This window comes from Streptopelia decaocto (assembly GCF_964273445.1).
Source record: "Streptopelia decaocto genome assembly, chromosome: 3".
NCBI classification, from domain to species: domain Eukaryota; kingdom Metazoa; phylum Chordata; class Aves; order Columbiformes; family Columbidae; genus Streptopelia; species Streptopelia decaocto.
In genome coordinates, this window is record NC_138656.1 from 28360302 (window position 1) to 28383690 (window position 23389).

Here is a 23389-nt window from a genome sequence, read left to right on the forward strand (position 1 = left end):
GTCCAGTATAACAGTGACAGCTGTGACAAAGTCAAGATAAACATGCACAAGTATCCCAGTTCTTAGTTCCCTGTTCTGGTTGTGAGATCACATTGCCTCCTGCATTATAACTACAGGGAAAGCAACAATAAAAATAAATTTCTCATGTATGTATTTATCCTGTGAAATTGCAAACTGAGAATAATGTATATAACTAACATCAAGCTGTAGTTCTATTACTCTTACTTGGTTAAGTATATTTTACTGAATATTCCTATGATTCCCATGTAGAAGACAGTATTACCCTTTGTGAATAAAGGTGGTCTTCGCTTTCCAAATTATCATCAATGGCTTTAACTTTTAAATAAATCACTAAAGGGCCAACTGACTTATCCACGACATTAAGGGAAGCACACTGAGTTGCACAAGTTTCCTCAGCAAATCACAAGGAGCTTGACTTATTGACTCCTTGACTCCTGACTCATAGTTCTCATGTGGGAAGCCAACCAACCAACCAATCAACCAATCAAACTTCCATTGTAATAAGACAAACATCAGTGCTGATGAGGTGGAAAGGTCATAGCCAGGATCATGAATCATAGCGTTTAATATTCAGAATGGCAATGAAAGACAGTGAGTGACACAAAAACTGAGGACAGATGATGTCACTTCTTACCTTCTTATCTTGTGGTGATTTAACTGTCATGGGATGGTGCCCTAATCTAATAAAACATGAAGCTGGTTAAAAAGCTACTAATGATAAAAAGATCTGCAATTAAAATAATAACTAAAGTAATTTACTTCCATACAGAAGGGTCTTAATTTAGTTTAACAATTACTTCTGTGGAAATTATATTATTTGCCACATAAATCTAGCCAACTGAGAAATGGGACAGAAAGCTTTTAGCAGTTCAGAGTAACAGAATACCCATTAATGACATAAAATGAGACCCAAAATATGCTACTGGAATAAGAGTATGTATAGTAAATGTAGTGAAATGCCCGTGTCCTGAGTTGGAGGCAGTTGTTGCTGGGGTAATTGGAAGACGAACATGATCTTGTGGCATTAGGAGTTATGGCAGACCTAGAGAAGAAGGAGGGATGACACTGGATCGGAGCTAGGAGCTCTCAGTGAGCATATCAGTGAAGGGAAAAATATGGTATTTGTAGGAAGATCTGCAGGCATATGATGAAGACAACCCCAGATTTGGAGGCTAAGTGAAAATGAACTGTCGCGCTGAAATAATAGCTTTTGGCTTAGACTGAGTGTACTCAAGCTGGGTTTTGCTCCAGACATGAAGTCTGTCAATGTTGAAATTGTCCTGAAATCTTTTATTGTAACTTTATAACTTCGGTCACTGGTGCTGATTCAGTACTGCTGTGTACTGTCTGAGTCCGAAAAATGCAGCATGGGGGAAAAAGTACTCCCTCCTGCAAACATCTGAGTTTTCTTGGAAGTTTCCTGGCTGAATACTGACCTGGACTGACCCTGTTTAGCTTGTGAGATCTGATGAGATCAGAGCCTGAGGTTATGGCACTAAACTAAGAAAAGTGATAACAAAACAAAAATGGCATGATTGACAGGGTAGTAGGCTGAACACAATAAACCTATGGAGAACTATGTGTATGTATTCCACTGCTTAATATCCTCTTTGTAGATAAGAAAAATAAGCCTTACCCTGGAGCTAAAATAGTAATGGGATGAGGCCTGCCTGCCTTACTTGATGGCCATAAACAATAAGTATATTATACAAAGATGGATTACTGAAATGGAAAGCCGGTACTCATGAGATGCTACCTTGAGGCAGGACTGAAGCAGGAGCCATCCTGGACCCTTGTGCTATCTCCTTTTGGTGGCCCCATGCTTCTCAGTAAGCTGTGATACGACCTTGTATAGTCCAACTTTAGTGCTTTTCACTGTCAGCTCCATTGAGGCTATAGAAGATTATTTTGCTTGGAGAGAAAAAAAAAAAAGAAGAAATGTGAATAAGTCAGTGAAAGCATTTACAGATAAAAGAAGTAGTCATCAGAAAGCTGTCTAAAGAGGTTTCTTTTGTAGTGCACCAATGAAAAGCAGCTTCTTATGGCAATAGAAAAAATGGCAATAGAAGAGTTATGTAAGAAAGCTCAGGTTTCTCTTTTTTGTGTCCATGTTTTTCACTAATCTTGAAAATTATTGAGACATATGCTATTAAGGTTGTGATGTAATGATATTGAACTCATTTAAGAGAGCTGTAATGGCAGATTTTCCCCTCTGCAATGAGAACTGGAAGTTAACTTCAGAAATTAGGCCAAGTTCTAATGTTACTTTGTAGTGTGATAAACAGGGAGAAACTCCATTAATTTCAAAGGAATTGTTCCAGATCGTCACCAAATACCTGTAGTTGTTCAGTGCTCAGAGCCTCTATTTTTCAGTTTTTCAGAGAATCAGCGTATTTTCTGAACATCTTTAATTTCTATGGACTGTTTTATATACAAGGTGAAGGCTCATACAGATCTTCTCTTTGTTTGGAACAAGCTGGGACAAATGAGATGTTCCTGTGGCTTTTTTCTCCAATATTCCTGTTTAAGACAGGAATGCAAATACATTTAACTGGAAATTACACAAAGATCTTCCTGTTTTAGAGATTCAGAGCAGGTTTGCAAATTCTGGATGTGAAGTAGAGCTGCTGGGAAATTTTCTTCTGAAACAACTAATGGAAAATTGGATTTCTGAGTGAGAAAAAAGTTTCATAAATGGGAGAATAGATAGTTATAAACTTGTAAATGAATAGAAGTTGCTGATTTAATGTATTTTAGACTGGTTCTGCTGAGGATCTCACAGATCTTCTGACCCTGTTAAATTGACTATAAAGGCCATAAAAGTTTGACTTATCCTTTTTAGTGCAACTTGGAACACAGGGATTTTCCTCTTTACTAAAAAATTGGAAGTGGTTGTCTTCTGTGCTTTCAGAGAACATGAATTAGTTTGGAAAGCAATAGATCATTGTCCTGGTGGCTTTTTCAAATACAGTTTTCTTTCCTTTTGAAGCATACTTGTGAGTGTTATTGTTTTACCTTCCATGTAAAACTCAAACGTGATAGAATATAAAACTCTTTTAGTACTGTTATCTCAGTTGTTGCGAAGTACTGGCTTCAGTCAAATTTACAGGCATAGTTTTGCAAGTACTGAGAAGTCACTTGCTCCCTGAGAATAAAATCACTATGGCACCTAAAATCTGGAATACAAATCATTTTTATAAAGGCAAAGTGGTTCAACCTTAAATCTTTGTTACTAAATTCATGCATATGCTTTTCAGGCATCTGAGGCTAGCTCTTGGGAAAGATGATATTGGACAAATCCATGATTAGAGCCTTTGTGATGTTAACCATCCCTACTGCGCTGGAATCGATTACACACATTTGGTGAAAGGCAATTTGAATGGTAAGTCACTTAGTCATATTCTCGTTTTCACTCATCATTCAGCTTCCTACTGTCCTCCTGCTCATTCTTTTCTCTTTTTCTCGCAGCAGTATGCACAGCATGTCCCCACCATTGTTCAGCATAGTTTAAAATGGCATTAAGACAGAAAGGTTGGTGTAAACATGCAGAAAATGTTCCCAGCGAAATGTCCAGGCTTCTCCACTGCACACACAGCAACAGCTTTCTCACATCCCCAAAGAAAACAGAGAAATTAGCAGCATTTTACTAATTGTTGCAAACAGGTTGAAGCCCAGTCCTGCGAGTGGGTGAGCACTCGTACTGTACCAGTGAAGTCTGAGCAGCCATGTCTTAGATTTGACCATTTTGCCAAAGAAACTCTGTTTTCTGCTATGTAGAATATTTGGGGTTGAAAATTAACCTGAAGATTAGAACTGGGACAAAACAGAACCCAGACCTCAACTTCAAAGCTATGTCAGATATATCTTTTTAAACATTAGACTAAATTTCAGGGTACAAACATGGTGAAGTATGAACTCTTTACAAAGAGCAGCATCATAAGAGGACTGAAATCTAAGCAGATTTTCACGCACTGTTTCAAACTCCATGGTTTTCTTTCTCTTTTGGGGCTTTGGGGGTTTTGCTACTACATAGCAACACAACTGGCTTCTTGTACTGATGTTTATGTCACTCAGATATCAAACATCAGGATTGTTCGGTTTCACTTGGAACAAGATTGGCCGGCCTGCCTGACAGCACTCACACATAGCTACCCAGAGCCATGGTGGCAACAGGTCTGAGATCTTCTGGTGATGGTGAATCTGAATGCTGGGAAAAACATCTGTAATGGGCAGCTCGGCCTTGATTTGAGGTGTGTAGCCAGAGTCTGCAGCGGCAAAGCGGTGGTCCAGAAACCTTATCAACCATTTCTCAATATCTGTAAAGCCTATCAGCATGGCAGAATGCAGTTCCGAGCAAGAAATGTGAGCTGCTGAAATGACTTAAGGACCAGCAGTATTGCTACGTTAGCACAGAGCTCTGCTCAGTTTTATAAAACCCATGTTTCTTGTGGAGTCGATGTTTGGCCAGTTGAGCTACCTGCCACAGCTTAAAATCCACCTGAAGAAGTGCCAGTGCAGGTACAGAAATACCGGGTGGTAGCATGCAGCAGGACAGAGGGGAAGGCAGGGCTGCAGAAGTATCATCTCATCACCTTGGGCTCACTAGCCTGAAACTGTGCTCCTTGGAGCTGAAGACCTCATTTCCAACTGCATTGTGCAGATATCCTGTCAGTCCCTTAGGTCTGCTCACGCTCCCACTGCAGCCATTGATAAAATTGCTGTGGAATTAAGGCTGGACAGTACCGTCCCAACAGCTGGGAGCAGAAGCGTTATGAAATCTCCAAAACACCTCAGAGAAGTGGTACCTTCAGAAACTGTAACCCTGCAGGAGCTAAAAGTGCTGAGATCTCACAGGCTGCATGTCAGAGATCTATAGAGCTAAGCTGAAGGGACCCTCTGGTTTGTCTTATACAACACAGGGTGGAGTTTCTCCAGTTATCTTGGTTTTATTCTATATATCAAGTGGTTAACACACAAAATGAGAGGAGAATTGTAAACAATGTACTTTCTCTGTGATGCCCAGCAAAGGCCAGATTTTCACAGTAAGCAGGGCTCTATATTTACTATCTTTTACAGGCGTATTAAAAAAGGTCTGAACAATTGTTGTCCATCCAATGAACCTACCTTTTAGAAATGCTTTCTAGGCTTGGGAAGGTTTGATGCATCTGCTGTGTGGACTAGAGGGTGCACAATGTAATTTCTTCCCTGCCTCTGTATCAGGCAGCATTCCCTAACGTCCCTTCTTTCCAGTAAATAAACCCATGCATAAATAAGACCCTAAAAATAATTTCTCTTTGATAAATATTTTAGTGAATATTCCTGCTTGCACAGGGTTCTCTTTGGTTCCCCCGAAGCCAGATCTGGCCCACATACAGTGAAAATGAGGCTGTCTGCTCAACATGCAAAACTCCTTATGTTCTAGCAAACCGTAAGCATCAAGTAAAAGGAAAGGGACTTTTTCTTCCTTTGTCTCCCAGCAATGTTAACTTAGACAGCCACCAGCACATGACTATTTACATAAGGAGGGAACTGCAGAGCTGCTGCCAACTGCCCATAGTGCCTGCCAAAAACAGATGTTAGATGTTACTGTTAGAATAACGTCTTCTTCAGCTTGACATGTGAGTGCTGCAATCTTTATTTAAAAGGAAGAGGAAAAAATATGGTTGAATTAATGAAATGAAGCATACAACATACGGTCTGAAAAAATTATAATGTAAGGGAAAGTGCTAGTTGTCCAATTGCCTAAGACTGCAAAAACTCAGCTGCGTGGATTTGTCACAGAGAACTGTCCTGGTCTGTCACATAGATGGATCTGGGGACCTAATAAGTCTGTTGAATCGGTACATTTTTACTCCCATGCCTTCCATGAGGCTCTATATTGACTGGGATGCTGATAAATCCAGCGTTCTTTGTTAACAAAAATCCACACATGAAGTACCAGGCAGCCTTATCACAAAAACTATGATTTATGTTTGGGATTTGCTATGATTTTGCATTAATCTGGGGGCCTCTATAAAAACACTGTTCAGATAAAGCTTTTGTATTTTATCTGTGAGGTATTTTATTCATGTGTTTTATAGGAAAAGAAGGAACCTGTCTGCAAAGGTGAACAATGTTATAATTTATTATTTTGTTTGCCTGTCTTCCTGTAAGAAGGGACCTAAACCTCATTGTCTACAGAGCTGAAAAGCTCACATATATTGCAATAAACCTTATACAGTCAGCCTCTATGAAGACTTACATTGTTGCTGGTACTGTGGGGTCAGTAGAACAAATAAACTCTCATTTTTGCACTTGTATTTTGAGGTTGTGCTTTCATGTGGCCTCAGCCATGTCTAACAATGCTTAGCTCACTCTTCAGCCCTTCCTTTGTTTAATAGTCACACTGTCTTTTCTTGCTAGACAGAGGCTGTGCCCCTAAGACCTCTGTCCCTTGCCTAAAATACAGATAGATGTGCAGGCACACATACTGCGTGATCTCACCAGCCTTGTTTCTTCAGGAGAACTGGCTTAAATGGGTTCAGATCCTCAGCTTTCATGTGTTGTGATTTCATTGCAGGTCCTGTAGTAAAAGCAATTTACACCTATGAGGTGTCTGTCCCCAGATAACTAGGAGATAAGGCCGAGTATCTCTCTCCTGCTGCAAGAGCAGCTGATACAAACTGCCTCTCAGGGGATACTCCCACAGTTTTTAGGACTTCAACTTGAAGCTTCTGTGTGGAAAAAGCAGCCACCTAATTGCACAGCTGCCTACCCTACTAGAAAGCATGTGAGTGCTTCGTGTCCTCTCTAACCTCTGGTCTTCTCCTTCTTCTCCTTGGCTGGCAAAGGTGGCTGTCAGGGTGTTCCCTGGGTGTTAGACTCTGGTGGGCAGGTTTGGAGGAGCTGGGCTCTGTGGCCAGGTCAGGGCTGGCAGCAGAGGAAGCCCTTGTCCCCTGCTCCTCACACCCGCCATGTCTGTGGCAAACCCTGGTGCTCCTCTGCTCCTGAAATGGGCTGTTTTAACTGATTAATGTGGCATTTTAGGTGTGTTTTGTTACTTTCTATGGCTTTGGTGAATTGAGTCAGGTCAGTGAAAAGTCCAATGCATACCAGAGCTTCCATCAGAGAAGAGGAAGAGGAAATGGGATTGCAGGTTTTGGTGGCACTGGTGTATTGGGTAGGCTCAGCCATCTTTCTTAAAAACACCAACACACTGTGTTGAGATTTTACTGCCACGGGAAGGTTACACAGACATTACACTTTGTGGTATGGTTTCACAACTGCAATAATCATGGCTTTTGGTCATTCTGGTTCTTTAGGCATTTTTAATCCCTTTTCTCTTTCAAATTACAGCCTGTTTCTCCAGACATTTGCAAAGGGACTGGGGGAGGACACATTAGGCAAATGTGAGCTGATGCAGCTCTGCAGAGCACACTGATGTGGAGCTTTAGCTGGCTGCAAAATACGCTGTGTTTGGCAGTAAAGCCCTTTTTCTTTGCATCCTCCTATCCAAAGAAGTATTTACATGAAATGTCAGTCACCCTGTGGAATTATATGAGAATTAATTATCTGTGGAGAATGATTTGGTCCTATTAATTATGGGTCTCACATAAGAAAAAGAATAGGCCTAACGTGTCATATGATTTTTTTTAGCCAGTGAACTAGGAACTCATCGGCATCAAATATCAATAATGGTTTTGTTGAATACAGATTGATGACCTCTGACAAAAATTATAGGAGAAACTTGTATCATTTTGTCTTATTATAGCCTACTAAGACCTTAGTCAAGATCAGGGTCTTATTTTCTTAGGCTGTCATGCAAGGGGTTAAAGCTGATATTTATCAGATTATTGTTTGCAACCAGTCATGAATGAATAAGGCTTTAATGTATGTAGAGTCAGAAATAACTGATGTTAAAATGCAATTGCAAATCAAATACAGTATTTCATGGAGACAGTTAAAACAGTATGTCTAATTAAGTCTTCATTTAAACATGTGTAATTTTGTTGTTCAGACTTATGTACAGCCTTGTAGACTGTTCCCTGCAGTGAATCATGGTGCCTGTTTGTATCTTGCCATTTGGTAAAGGAAATCTTTAGTTCTATGTTTTGAAGATATAGTGAGATATAAACAAAATCATAAGAAGTTTTCTGGGTTATTCAAAAGCTGTATATTTCACAGGGAAAAATGGTATATTTATCATATTGTACTTATAAAATATGCTCTAAGTATTTTATTGTGCCTGTTCTTTATCACTCTTCTCCCATTGTTCACCTTTTCTGAATGGCTGCAAAGCACAGTACTGGCACAGCACATTTGCTGGAATAGGATCCTTTCTAGGGGAAGTAGCTTCTGGGCTGCAAGGGGAAGTCATGCTTAAATACCAACAAAACAGAGATCACCACCATGTATATGAATTTCTGCAAATACATGAATAAGATGAAATGGTAACCTTTTTTTTTTTTTCTTTTGGGGCCAGAGTAAGTCCTGGAAGTTAAAGTAGAAATTGAAAGAAGGTTTGGTGGTTTTTTTGACTTTTTCAAATTATGAGCAACATGTAGCTGTTACCTTTCTGTGTCACCAAAAGTGTTTTAGGAGGTGGGTTGAAGTAAACCTGAGGACACCTCATGGTATCCAGCTGTTACATGCGCTGAATGCACAATATAGAATCATAGAATCATTTCAGTTGGAAGACACCATCAGGATCATCGAGTCCAACCATAACCTAACTCTAGCACTAAACCATGTCCCTAAGTACCTTGTCTAAATGCCTTTTAAACACCTCCATGGATGGTGACTCCAACACTTCCCTGGGCAGCCTGTTCCGATGTCTGACAACCCTTTCTGTGAAGAATTTTTTCCTAATATCCAATCTAAACCTCCACTGGCAGAAACTGAGACCATTTTCTCTTGTCCTATCACTTGCTACCTGGGAGAAGAGACTAACATCTTCCTTGCTACAACCTCCTTTCAGGTAGTTGTAGACAGCGATAAGGTCTCCCCTCAGCCTCCTTTTCTCCAGGATAAACAGCCCCAGTTCCCCCAGCTGCTCCTCATCAGACTTGTGCTCCAGACCCTTCACCAGCTTCGTCACCTCCTCTGCATTCTCTCCAGCACCTCGATGTCTTTCCTGTAGTGAGAGGCCCAAAACTGAACACAGGATTCAAGCTGGGGCCTCACCAGTGCCGAGTACAGTGGCACAATCACTTCCCTAGTCCTGCTGGACACACTATTCCTGATACAAGCCAGGATGCTGTTGGCCTTCTTGGCCACCTGGGCACACTGCTGGCTCATGTGCAGCCAGCTGCCAATCAACACACCCAGATCACTATCCGTCAGGCAGCTTTCCAGTCACTCTTCCCTGAGCCTGTAGCGCTGCCTGGGGTTGTTAAGAACATCACATCAACAACAGAGATGATCCTCCCCCTGTAGGACCATTTGAGATATAAAGGATGATCAAGCAACAGGATAAGCCAGTCTGTAGCTCCTTTTTGGGAAAACAAACAAACAAACAAACAAACAACAAAAAAAAAGCCCACCACAGCATGTGTACATGTTACTTTGTCCAGCATATGTACTCTGCTTTCTTGCCTGTATTAGGGTCTTAGCATTTGTTGTGCTATTGAGTCTAACCAATACCCATGTCAGGCAGAGGAGAGAGGATGTGAAAGGGTCTCATGGGCAGTGCCCTAAGTTTCACAGGAATTCTGTAGAAAGGGAGTGAAAACCACAGATTCAGTAGGACAAATCCTCTGAGAAATGTTTTTTCTTGAATTAATGCACTACTCCAATGTGGTTTTCTCTGGGACAAAATTGGTGCAAGCTTAATTTTTGTTCAGATATTTTACTGATGCAATGACACACCTAGTGCTGCTTGAAACAGTGAAACTGTGACAGAATTTGCTTTTGGGAACCAGTGCTATGGTAGGAGCAATTGACATTCTAAAGCAGATGATTCTCAGTTTTCAGGCAGAGATGTTGGTCTGTAGGTCAAACACATTGACACATTCATCCTTCAGCCAATTCCTGTGAGGGTGGAGATTTAAAATTAAAAATAAATGGCAAGAGAAGCATAAAGAGAACTGCCTACAACCAGGATTTTGTGGTTTATGCTTTAGAAAAATCATTTCACCTACTAGCTTGGCTGGTGAGGTTAAGAACTGCAGTTAAATGAAACTGCCAAATCGCAAACCTGTTATTTGGACATAGAAGAGAAAGAAAATTCTAAAGAAAACTCAGATGATACAAATAATTTTGATATCAATTTCATAGCAGTCTATTCAGATAGCATGTAATGGGAAATGCCATAGGGGATACCCATAAAGACACGTGACTGAAGAAAACCTCCTTCTTTGTTCCGTGTATTTTTCTTAAAAGTATTTCTGTTGCATTTAGTGTAAACTCCACAGCAAAAGCTTTGTTGCTTTTTTTTTTTTTTTTTTCCTAATTTCCATGGAAAGGATAAATTCAAAATGTAAATTTTCAGATATTTTTGAGACACAAGCCATTTTTGCATGCAGATTGGGTTCATTCGTGACCATCTATTCAGATGCAGACACATCCACATACAAGTGCAAAACCACAAACAGGGAAAAAACCCCAACAAACAAGAAAAATTATAAACAGGAAAAGCCTTCAAGAGGTTTCACTACAAGTATTTTCCACAGCTCTGTTGGAGGTGAGTGGCCTCTGCTCTGTGATACTTTCTTGGCCACCAGAGATCTGGGCATCAAGCTTTGGTAGGATCTGGGCTGTAGGACTGGACCTGATCGATGAGAAGAGAGCAAGATAAAAAAAGAAATAAAATACATACAGAGAGCTACTATTCACTCCTGGATTTTAGGCCTTTTTGCTTTGCTCATACAAGAAAAAGAAGACAAGTGTGGATGGCCTGTGTACGTATGGAGGGCTAGAAATTCTTCTGTAACCCATGAACTCGTTTCCCAAATATGCATGATGTACCATACTAATTTGCCATGCTCTCCACATCAATAAATTTATTTCTTCTAAGGGATGGGCCAGCAGACCAGTGCAGCACGAAAGATCCTCTGATGAGTATTTGAAGTCTTCTGAAAGAAATGGGGAGAGCTACAAACAAGTCCATAAATACAAAGCCTTTGCATCTATTGCCTCCTTCCACAACTGTGTATGTATAGGGAGGCTAGAAACAAGTATAGACATACAGAGTCTTCCCATAGATTTCCTCCTTTCGTGTGTGTGTGTGTGGTATATGCACACAAACCTTTTTCCCAGAGCAGGAGTAGATGGTGTTTTAATTATAGTGAGGGCCATGTGGAAGAACAACACTTCTTAGTAATTTAGTTAATTTTTTAACCACATGCTGTATCGATGGAGAAGTATACGGTGGAAATAATTTTTCGTTTCCCAGAAAAAAAAAGTAAAGCATTATCTCAATCCTAGCAAAAATGTTATTACCTTTTTAGTTTGTAATGATTTGACACATACCAAGGACTTACAAACATAGTCCCAGATATTTTTTAACAGGCACAGTCCTTTCGTATTTCCTGACAATTTCCCAGAGAAACAATGAATAAACAAAACTAGATTTATTAATAAATTCAGAAAATTGAGAAAATCTCTCAATTAAAAAGATATCTGCTTCTAATAAGGACTAGCATTTTTATTTCTTTCACTTAAGTTTCAGTTTCACACTGTTTTAGTGATATTGATTTGAAAATTTAACTTCAAACACTAGAATGATTAGCAATAAGGCAATGAAGACAGAAGGCAGGCCCCCACCTTCATAAACTGCTATACTTCAGAGGCTACCAATGACTTTTTTTTGCTGAGAATCTAACTAAGGATAAAAAGCTAAAAGGATGTAAGACGGGAGGAAGAAGCAAAAAACCAGGAAGGTGTGTACTGATACTCTGAGCACAGTCAATATGTAGTTTCCATTTAATAAAAACGTACATTTTCTGCATATCTTTCGAACAAATCATACTTCAAAAGGGTACACGCCAAAGTATTTTTCTTCAGCACTTTCTCTGAAGTTGATTCAAGGAGACTTATGAACTGCTTGTTTTTATGTCTTTTTTATTTTTTTCAGGTGATTAACCATTTACTTAACATCAGAACTTGGGTAAAACATCATCACATACAGTATCATACAGGGACTGACTGCTCTGCCAGCTCTGAAGAATGACAAGAAACCAAAAAGTCACAGCAAGGTATCTTATCGCTACAGTACGATGGCATTTACCTTGCCACAACTTTTATTCTTTATTCAAAGAGGTGTTTTTGTGAAGTGAATATCATGCTGGTATACCAGGATCTCAGTCTGCAATTGCCATGAGGTTATCTGCACTTATATTCAAGGGGGTCTTCACTTCTCCCTTTGTTTTTTCCTAGAAGGGAAAGATGTCTTCTTTCCCTCTCCCTGCTTCTTCCCAAAACAGACTTAGGACTTGTCGGAGCTTCCTAAAGGCACAAAGTGCCCTTGATTCTGGTAAATTCAGCAATAAATGAACATGCTTGCATCTTGTGAAGAGGTGACTTGAATTTGTACGGCTATTTCCACCTGCAGGGCCCAGAGGAATTGTGCACGGCTGTAAGATCACACACTGCATGCATTCGCACCAGGGTGATGTTGATATTTACAGAAGCACTGAAGTTCACAGCTGTCTGTCCTTTCATAGATAATCAATAAATCATACGTCAGCTCTGGTGATTGTGCATGTCAAGTAACAAGTCATCAACATCTAAGCTATTAAAGATGGTGCACTGTTTTTGTGGTGGTCTGAGAGCTGTAAATCTGTTCTTAATAAAATGAGGAAGCAGGATGGAATAAAAAAAAGAAAAGAGAAACTCGGTATATGAAACATCACTTGCTGCCATTTCTGCCTCTGGTCAGGAAGTGCAGAAATGTTTATGAATAAGGAAAGAGCCCTCCTCAGTAAACAAAAACACACACACATACACACTGCCCCCCCCCCCAACCAAACAAACAGAAGTAAATTGTATGATCTCCAAACTGTCCTACTTGTCACCAGCTGACAGATCTGAAAACTGAAAACCACTTTTGATATTTCCTGATCTTAGTCTACCAGATGGTGTATGGCACTTCCAGACCAATGTGATGGGGAAGATAGCAATGGATGGAACGCAAAGCAGATCGTAATTGTAAGCATCCTCTTTTGTAATTCTGACCATTTGCTGGTTCATAAATTAATCAATCTGATTTCCGATGTATAGTTATAATTTTACTGAAAATCAGACTAGGATAAATGGATCCTGTTCTGCAACACAGACGAAAACAAAGATTACAGAAAACAAACGGAATTGTCGGAGACTCTGGCATCCACTGGCTCCCTTCTGACACAAAGGTATTTATAGTCTAAATTAGTGTTAATGTTTTGCAGGGCTTAATTCATACTACTAAGTGGCTTTGCAATAAACAGCTAAAAGTGCAAAACATTACAATTCTATTTCCCAGACCATAATTTTCCGCAGCAATAGAAATGCATTAGTGCTGGCTTTGACTTCTGCTAAATAAGGGCATGTTTTAATGCATTTCTGAATCTACCATACTTCATTCTTCTGGGGTAGTTCATTGACTTCTTTCCAACTAATAAAACATGGGCAAATGCTGATGATCTGAAATCTGGTATCTGGTAACATCTAGGAGCTTCCCTCAAGATGGCACTACTGAACTGCTTCACATACCTCTGAACCCTTATGTAATCTTGTTTATACAGCATCAGGGTCATTTTAAACCTAAGATCACACAATGCTAATTTGGCCAATGATTTTCATTTTCATTTTGGCAAAATGCCTTCTTTATGTCTAAGCACAGACATTTAAATCCAATATTTTTATGCAAGCTCTGCCAATAGTCTTGTCGTCAGGGAACACTTGTTAAAAAATAGCTAGGGTTATACTTTTCAATTTGCCTTAGAAACCACAAACCCCTCTGAAATCTGCTACACAGCTTTGTGTACGTCCCATTTACAGGCGTCTTTTCGTGTTGGATGAGACACTGAATCTTTGCCCTAATGTGAGAATTGAAAAGGATGATACAAAGTAATGGGGAGAATAAGAAGAACCGAGTGAGCCCCTGCACGCAGCTGCTTCTATCTTGACTCTTAAGCAGGAGAACTCTTGCCTTTCCACCATCCTGCAAGAGGCTCCTGAAACATTGTGTAGAAATCAGTGGTCATACAGTATCCAGAGGTGAAAGGTGTGGAGTGAGGTCCCTTCTTCTTCTCTCAAGCTTTGCAAGAAATACACCCCAAGCTTCCCCCATACTGTAGTGACCTTTCCCCAGGCACACAGCCTTCCACATGAGGAGCTTCCTCACACAGAAAATCTGGACTAAGAGCAGTAGAGGCAGGCCTTAGGAAACAAATGCCTTTTGTCCTTTTTCCTCTTCTGACTTTCCATAGTTTTTCTCAAAGCGCTTCTCTCTGACAGAGCAGCTCTCTTCAATAATGTTGTAAAGAAATATTTTTCTGTAGGGAATTCTATAGACAATGTCTACATAGTTTGGGATAAGACATTGAGGAAAACCTTGCTGATCTATATTTATGTACTGTAGGAAGAAACTGAGATAATCTCATTTGCATTAGAAATCACGTTGAAGCCACTGGAAAGGATCTGGTTATAGTTCATGTGTTGTAGGAGATTAAATAAAATTATCCTCATTGCAGGACTAAAGAACCTTGCTATGCTATGCTAAAACTATGCTATGCCTTGATTAACTGGTTCATCATAGCAAACCCTCACCTGTCTACCTAAAATTAACGTGAAACTACCTGAACAACACAGAACTAGGAAAAGTTTTTTACACTGTGAAAGGTGAGTTGCATCATAAGCACAGACTCTGTTCAAAATGTCTAATGTTTTGTAACTTTAAAATGTCTCCTCCATGTTTTAAGGGCAGTTGAAATCCTAAATTTTTGTGCTTAAGAAAGCTGATAAGTTTGTTGTTTGTTGTGGTTTTGTTTTGTTGTTTTTGTTTTGTTTTGTTTTGTTTTCCAATGCTGTAGCAATCTGCAAGAAATCTGCAAGCAATCCCTGCAAGAAATTAATATATTTGTGTGAGATATCCCTGTTACATGGCACTGACACAGCTCAGTCTACGCTTAGCATGAAATTTGTTCCATCCATAGGAGACTTCTGGGATCAGGCCCCATGAGATCAAAAGCTGGTCTGCTTTTTTCTTGCAGCTCTGTCAATTGCTTTGATAAGGTACATCACCTCTCCCTCAAAAATGTTTCCTTTACACAGCTGCAATTACAGAGATCTAAAATTACCATGAAAGGAGCTTTATGATTGTATGTAATGTTGCAACAAGAGATGGCTAAAACTGTTCACTGTAGGTGAACAGAGGCCAATTTTGCCTGGCATAACCCAAGCTGAAATGGCTGACTTAAATAAAGGTTCCTTAGACAACCCTGGATGTATTTGCAAATGGTGTCATGCTGAAAAACAATAATTTAGCACACGTTCTGACGGAACGGTTGAAGGAGGTAATATAAGGATGGCATGTGGGACCTGTGCCTTGAAGAATGAGTTGTAAGGGAATCCATGGCATGGAACTGCTACCTGGGATGCTGGTGGGTTAAGTGCTGCACTCACTGAGAATTACTGGTTATTACTTTTAATCCCTGAATTAATTTGTGCTTTTCTCTCTCCATGTAATGAAAAGTTGTCTTTTCAGAATCTGATTAAGTACTTGTGAACAGGTGGGTATTGTCCATTATATATTCAACTGAAGGACTGACTAGTACATCTAACCAGATTTTCAAGGATGGGGGGAAGAAGTGCATATTGAGCTGCATTTGTTTTATAACAAAAGCCTGGACTCCAATCACAGTGTTTAACACACATTGTCATTCCTGGGCTTTTTCAGTGAAGGAAGTGACCTGAAGAAATCCTTTTGTCTTCTTCCTTCTGTGGAAAAATCAGTATTTCTGAGTGATAGTGGTAAGAAACACTGTGATTAAAAGATCTAGCTGAAGTCAATAAAAGCTTGCAGTTTATTCAACAGGACCAGTGCTTCGCTTGTGAACTACTGGAAGTTGCTGTGATGACAAAACCAAAGTGAAGTAAAATCACGGTGTCTTGCTACTCGCTGACAGCAATGAGCAGGCTTGAAATAAATGGTACCCTGTTGCTTACTGGGCCTTAATCGCGAAAGCACATATGCATGTGCTGCACTTCACAACTATGGACCTTCTGACTGATTTGTGCAAGACAACTTTGTGGAAATGTTTTCAGAATTAAGACCCTACATCTACTATGGGTGAGCTGCAGGACCTACTTTGCTGCTTAGCTGCTCCATGGTAGAATTATTATTGATTACTTATGGTATTGGTGTGCTCACAATGTCCTAAATGTCCTTAGAAGGCACAGCCCCTCCTGCAACGTGTAATGGTCTGATAAAGTATGAAACAAGGGACAAAGGGTATAGAGGAAGGCAGATGAAACATGAAAATAAAGCTAGACACACTTCCAGTCTTCCAATACCTCCTGTTCCTTTTGCTCTGGCAAACTAGGGAAACTATTGCAGAATGTTTCTGACTGTATGAGCTAATAACAATTTCAAGGTATGTAAGAAGACACTCAGAACCTCAACTAAAAATATTGCTTTCTGAAGGCATCATTACTATCTTAGAAAGAATAACAACATTTTTGCTCCCACTGATCTACATCTATTATAACTGTTTTTTTCTGAGTTTTCTGCCCTTCCTCTTCCCACTCCGTAGACTTCATTGCATGGCTATGATTTAGTAGCTTACTAAATGGTTCCTCCGCTATCCATGCATTTGGTAAATATTCTCTAAAATTATTTGCAGATTTAAAGACAAGAAGAAGTAGAAGAGCAGAGAAAAAAATAGAGCCTAAGTAAATCTTTGCATCTCAGCCAACTCAGGCCCATGAGTACAGCCTCTAAAAATGACCCACTCATGATATATTGAACAGTTCCTTTTGCTTAGAATATAATAGATGCCAGTGAAAGGTGCAAGAAAGTGAACTTCTAATTGCTAAATCTGTCATATCCATGTATGTATGGAATGCCTCTACGTTCATACTCCGCAGCAGTGCAACATGAAGCAACATAGTAGGAATTGCCAGTGAATGAATGGCCTTACAAGAATGGATGTGGGCAAGTAATAGATGTACGATATGTCAGTTTGATTCTGATGAGAACGCAATATTCACATGTCCAAGCAGAAGTAAGAAAGGAACCACCAAGCTAGGCTTTCACAGCGAAGCAGCTACACTGCTAGATGGAATCTAATCAATGCAAGCCTGCTTACAGGAAGGTTGGCATCAAAACACAACAGCTGAAGTGTAGCAGATGGCTAGATCTGAAGGAGATGTAAACAGAGGCTGAATAACTAAGCGTTGCGTTCTGCAGATGTCAAAGTTTCCAGGCTGTAAAAAGTTTAGTCTAAGTACTTTCCTGAAAGCTCTTTTTGGTTTTGGCTACCTAAGCCCTGAACTCTACCCACGCTCTCTCCATGTGATATCTTAAAGGCATCTGAATTGTCTGGTTTCCCAGCATGTGGCTGATGAGGAGTTGTCCCTGAAAGGCCATAAAATGCAGAGGATTATCATCTCCCTGCTCCTTGTACATGGATCCTGCCAGTACTGGGTGCTCTAGAGATTTCATTTTCAGCAGCAAGGCGATACTGTAAAGATGAGGAGAGCAGCGACATCGATACAGTTAAAGGACAGAAAAGCCCAAGAACGGAGCGGTTAATTCCAGTTTCCTGCAGATCAGGGAATCTCTTAATTGCCTTCTCCTTCCTCACACATTCCCAGCTTGTTTATAGGGCCTGTGTATGAGGAAGGAGGGCTACACCTGGAGAACGGCAGAAAGACAGCAAGGCTGTGCGCAGAGTTAATTGCCCACAAGGCAAATAGATTTCTGTGTAGTCCTCCAGAGAAATAAGCAGATTTGAAAGCCGCATGAGTCAACCCTGATCTGTTCCATGCATTTTCTGCTGCCTACTTCTTTTGTCATCTTCTCCCACTTGCGACTTGTGCTTCTTTCTGTATCACACCTCTACTTAGAACAGGCCAGTGCTTTGCAGATTATAAGCACCATTCTTCTCTTTCCATCTTCCCTTAAACCACTCTACCATCGAAAAGAAAAATTGTGAGATCCCTTCACCAACAAAAACTGTCCTGTGCATCATATTCTGCAAGCGAGATAGTGAGTTGTTCATTCTCAACGTGCTCCATGAAGGGTATGTGCATACTTGATGCTGTATACACAGCAGTATCTTCCAAAGTTGGGTAGTTTAAACTGTTACGGCAGATGTTTTGACCAGTTTTCAAGGAAAGGACAGCAAATGGCAGTGCAGAGGGGAGTAATAACTCATACACTGAGCCACTATCTGGAAACTGCTGCTAAGAAAGATCTAAATGAAGAACTTTGCTTCCCAGCTTAGGGGTGGTGGAGAATGAAGTTCAATGGAAAAAATATTGTGAGAAAATTAGATCAACTTTAAAAGATTATTTTCAGTCCCTTGCTTTCATCTTTAGTTAATTTCAATTGTTCTTGGTGGGTAGGTATATTGTAAAGGATTCTTTGCCTGATTTCCACCTTGCTTTGCAGGAATTCCAACTTTATGCCCTCTTAATTCTGTGCTGCTGCCAGGAATGCAGCTTAATTAGACTAATACACCTGTCTCCAATCATCAGCAATGCCATGCTATGCCTTCTACTGTTGACTTTGTGAAAGGTCATCAAACAACACCCTACGGTTGTCTCTCCAGTTCCTGCTCAGTTGGAATCTTTCTCACCTCTGGAAAGAGGATTTTTAGGTCTTCCTTTTGACTCTCTTGTTTCTCTCCATGGCACAAAGATGAAGTTGCCATCAGGATGCCCCCAAAACTGACTGAATAAAGGATAATTTTAATAGTGACTTCAGCTAGTATAGATGATGTCAAACCATTCTATAAGGATATTTATGGTACGGAAAGAGATAGGCTTTACCTAAAGAACAAAAAATGATTATGCTTCAGCTAGCATTCAGCTTGCAGTATTAATTAGAGTGATTTGTTTCACTTTAGCAATAAAGCTTTAGGTAATCAAATTCAATCTGAGACAGAATGTCTTTGTAGAAGGTAATAATGAATGACAGTGGCCAGTTCAATGACTCTGCTTGTGAAATTACTATTAAAGCTGAGAATTCAGCTCTGGCACATGGAAAACACTGTGTTGTAGTCTGGGCCACAGACCACATGGGAAAATGAAAGTCTACATCCCTGAAGGTGTAGTTGTAGAGTATTTGCATAGGCTATGGGTGCACGTCGACTGTGGCTTTAAATTCAGATCCACATGTAAACATTGCCAGTCATAAAGGTCTTTCTTCCAGCTGTCAAAGTATTTCGAAATGCTGAAGGTGTTCAGAAGTAAAATTCAGATCCAAACTGAAATTAACACTTTTCAGTAGTGTGTGTGTGTGTGTGTGTGTGTGTGTGTGTGTGTGTGTGTGTGTTCGAAATGAGGTCCAAGTTCACATTCATCTCTAGCTAAATACCTTCTCTTCTTGAAAGGAGGAAGATTAACAAATTTTATAATTAAAAATTAATAGAGTTAAACAGAGAAAGACAATGACTGCAATTGCCTTTGAAGTTCTGCCTGGTTTTAGGCAATGCGTATGCTTGAAACCTCTGGTCACTGACCAGCTCAGTACTTTATCCCGAATAATCCATTTTCCCCAAACAGACCAGGTCACTGAGCCTTTCCCACCACTCAGAGAGCCCAGGAGCTACACTGATGGACATCAGTAGATTTGAGACATCGGTTTCTCAGATATCTCTGGGCCTGGTTGTGTCCTTTGGAACTCACTGACTCCTTACTTCTCCAGCTACACCTTCTGCTGCAGGGCTTTCATTGCAAGCTTTCTGGGGCTTCTGGCTAGGAACGAGCACTTCAGACTTTTGGTGCAAATTCAGCCTTCCTCAGCTCCAAGGCACTCACTCAGGAGCGCTGCTCTGCAGGGTGCTGCAGGCTTTTGGCTGAGGGCTGATGCAGGAGAGATGCTGTGCATGAACACTGCCAATGTCAACTCGGGTTTGGTAGGAGTTCACCTTTGTAGACTCCAGGCAAAATTCCCCTTCCTTCTGCTACTGTGGGGTGAGTTCAGCACCAGCCAATTGCTTATGCTTTTCCTTAGGAAGCGTGGTATGCTTTCTGTAGATATATATTTATGTACGTACACATCTGTATGTATATGTATAAATATATGTTACAGATCGTTTGGATTCTTTTGGGGGTAAATGCTGGTAACGTATTGTTTTCTACACTTCAAGTGTGGCTATTTGCCATATGCAAGGAAAATGTTACGACTTTGTTTAATAAAACAAGGCAGAATTTCCAAGCTGGTCCAAAAATATCTGGGATCTGACCCTGGCCAATATCAGATGCTTCATAGAAAAATGTGAGGGATGCTACGGAACGTGTTTCTGGAATAAACTCATCAATTACACAGAATAAACCAAACGTAGCTGCCACAGTTACTGACTGAATATTAACCATGCATTGTAAGAACACAAAACATGAGTGGAGTCAGCTGTTACCACCCTGAGAGATGGATGGAGGTTGAGGCGGTCAACACAGTCTCCAGCTCACTCCAAAATTTCTGCTTCTCACACAGACGCATCACTTGCCTCAGTACAGAAGCACTGATTTGTGCCTGTCACTAATTAAATTGCAGGGTTGTTTGTCTCTGTGTCGTTGTGATACAGATAGCTGTTTATAACTGAAGCTTTCATACGTATTCTCGCAAATCTCACTCTGCTGGTCACTTACCTGATTTTTCTGTGTGGTGTTTCTCAAACATGTGAGTTAGAGCCTTTGCTTTCAGTTTCTGAAGCTCTGCTGCAGGGAACTTCTGTGCACTGACAACCAGATACCAATATGTACAATGTATATTGAACTCAAAGACATCCACTAATTTATCCTCTGTTGGGCAGCCTTGTTTTAATATCCCTTAAAGAAAAAGTGATGGTATGTGGATTAGCTCAGAAAATAGGGTTTCTGCCCAGAGGCTCGGGAATGCCCTGGAGTCACGTCTTTTTCCCAGTGGTTCTTCTGAGTCTGTGGGACTTTCTGTGAGCTTATTACCATTTCATACCAGCAAGTGGGTCGTGCCAACCAAGATGCAGTCTCTCAGGCTGCTCGGCAGACGTGTCACTGGGCCCGACCAGCACCCAAGAGTGAACTGGTGCATTTCTGCCAGGGATCAGCTCAGAGTTGCAAACTTGCTTGATTTTACACTGCACACAGTTAAGAGTTCGTCATAACACCATCAAACCATCAACCAGTCAGAAAGGCAGCTCAAAGACCCAGCATGGGATCAAAGGGGGTGGTGAGGCGTGACTGCAAACCTGTTTTGCTGGACCCTTCCCACACCTCCCACACCTTCAGGGAGGGAAGGAGAGAAGGGAGACAACCCAAATGGGTCCCTTTGGTTTCCATAGGTCTGAAGTCACTCTCTTGACAAGTAGCTCTAGGCACGTGCCCTGAAGAGGCAAAACCACTGCAGCCATTGTGTTTTGGGTTGCACGATGCCGAGTTGCACAGTTTTGGCCCTGCGCGCTTCTCCCGAGGGCTGCCAGAGGAGAAAACGATCCGGCTGCTCTGCAAGTTGCTCCTGCACTGAGGCACTCAGGCACCCGGCGCTGCTGAACATACGTCTTGCTAGGAAAGCAACTCTCAGCTAGTCAGAATTAGTATTTTTGAATGAGTAACTATGAATAAATAACTTGCTTTTACTGAAGGAATTTTTGAAAGCCAAATTTAAAGTGTGTCTTATTGAAAGACAACAAAACAACAAACTCAAAACCTGAAAAGCATCTTTGTGAGGTCTATTTAAATGTTTGGAGGCAATTCTGAGGCAAGCATCTAAATTTAGTCAAGTGATTCAAGAGTTACATTAGCCTACATGATACGAGCACTAACTTGTCTGGCAGTCAGCCAGACCTGCAGGGCCAGATTGTGAGCTGCTAGAAAGAAGACTTACTTGTCTTAAGGAAAGCAGTGCTAGTTGCTTTTATTCTTTTACATGTATATTATATGACTAAAATATGTGGAGCATTCACACAGGATATAACTAATACCAAATGCTCTTAATCTCTGACTCACTGACATCCAAGTATTTTAAATGCTGCACAAACACTGGGGTTTTAGTTGCAAAATTCATGTAAGGCAGGTAGGATGCTTTGTATAAATAAGTACTCTACAGCACAGCAAAATTAAGAGACTTTCCCAGTGTTTCTGAATAAGTGAATGTATGTTCTTTGAAACAGTGGAAGGATATTCCAAGAAATTTAGTTTATTAGAAGTTAAAGATCTCTCCAGAAATGTTTCATCACAGCAGATACTTCCCGAGTGACAATTTACATATGCCTTCCTTCTGACCTATCCTTCCTCCTTATAAATGAGTATCTTGCTTGGAATTGCGGACTGCTGCAATGGCACTTTCTGGTCAACAAAACACTCCTGAAATACGCAAGGCTTTTTGAAACCTTCCTGTGTTCACTTCAGCTGCAATCAGACTTTTCCACCTTTCTGAGACACTGGAAGCCTCAGCACAAATCTCAGGTCTAGTAACGAATCCTTTCAAAAGCAGGCAGAAAATATCTTCCTTATAGCGACCCTGGTCTTTCTCGTGAGATACATCAGGAGTGTCAGTGTTGGGAACTGGCTGCAACAGTCCCTCTTCTGGCATTTCTCTAAATGCGTGAGCGGTGCTGGGGAGACCTGGACGTGTGGCAGAGCTCCCGGGTTCTGCAGTGGCTTCAGGGCAGAGTGCATGAAGCCCAGGGCACTGTGCCCGCTGTTATACCAACACACTTATCTGTGAGAAAAGTCATCAGCATTTCTAATTCCAGGACACTTTATCCAGACCGTAGGTACCTTACCCTATTACGTGATTAATTTCTGTCCCAGCTTTGGACACTTGCACATGCCAGAGACTGCACTGGTTTGTAATTGGTTTATCAAAAGTGCAGATGAAAATCAGTTAGAGCTGCACTACTGGCAGCAAATGAATTTCACTTAGAAGCTATTACAGTTACCAGCCCCAAATTATCCTCAACCCAGCTGTAGTGCTGCCTCAGTCAGCAATTCACCTTTTAAAATGTTCTTTGTGTGAATAACGCAGAGAAAAAAAAACCTAGTTGGCCTTTGTTGTAATTTTTATTGGTGCATTTCCAGTGGATCTTTTTGCTTACCATTACAACTCAATAACTCAGAAGCTCTGTGTAAATCAAAGTAACCACTTGGATTAACATCACTGGCACAGAAAATGGAGATAAACCCTCAGGCTGGAGATTAAGCCCTTGGCTCTTGCAGAATCTGATGCAAACACTGAGAAAAGACGATGCATTTCCTAAATTTT

The 23389-nt window shown here is 40.7% G+C and overlaps 1 long non-coding RNA gene across 1 annotated transcript in view; it reads left to right on the forward strand.

Moving 5' to 3' along the window:
- Window positions 1-6238, forward strand: part of LOC309437401 — a 37889-nt gene extending 31651 nt beyond the window's left edge. Inside the window, exons 2-3 of the long non-coding RNA XR_014183547.1 lie at window positions 3279-3403; window positions 4096-6238. This is a non-coding gene — a long non-coding RNA (uncharacterized lncRNA). The remainder of the gene's footprint in view (window positions 1-3278; window positions 3404-4095) is intronic.
- Window positions 6239-23389: the final 17151 nt, after the last annotated feature.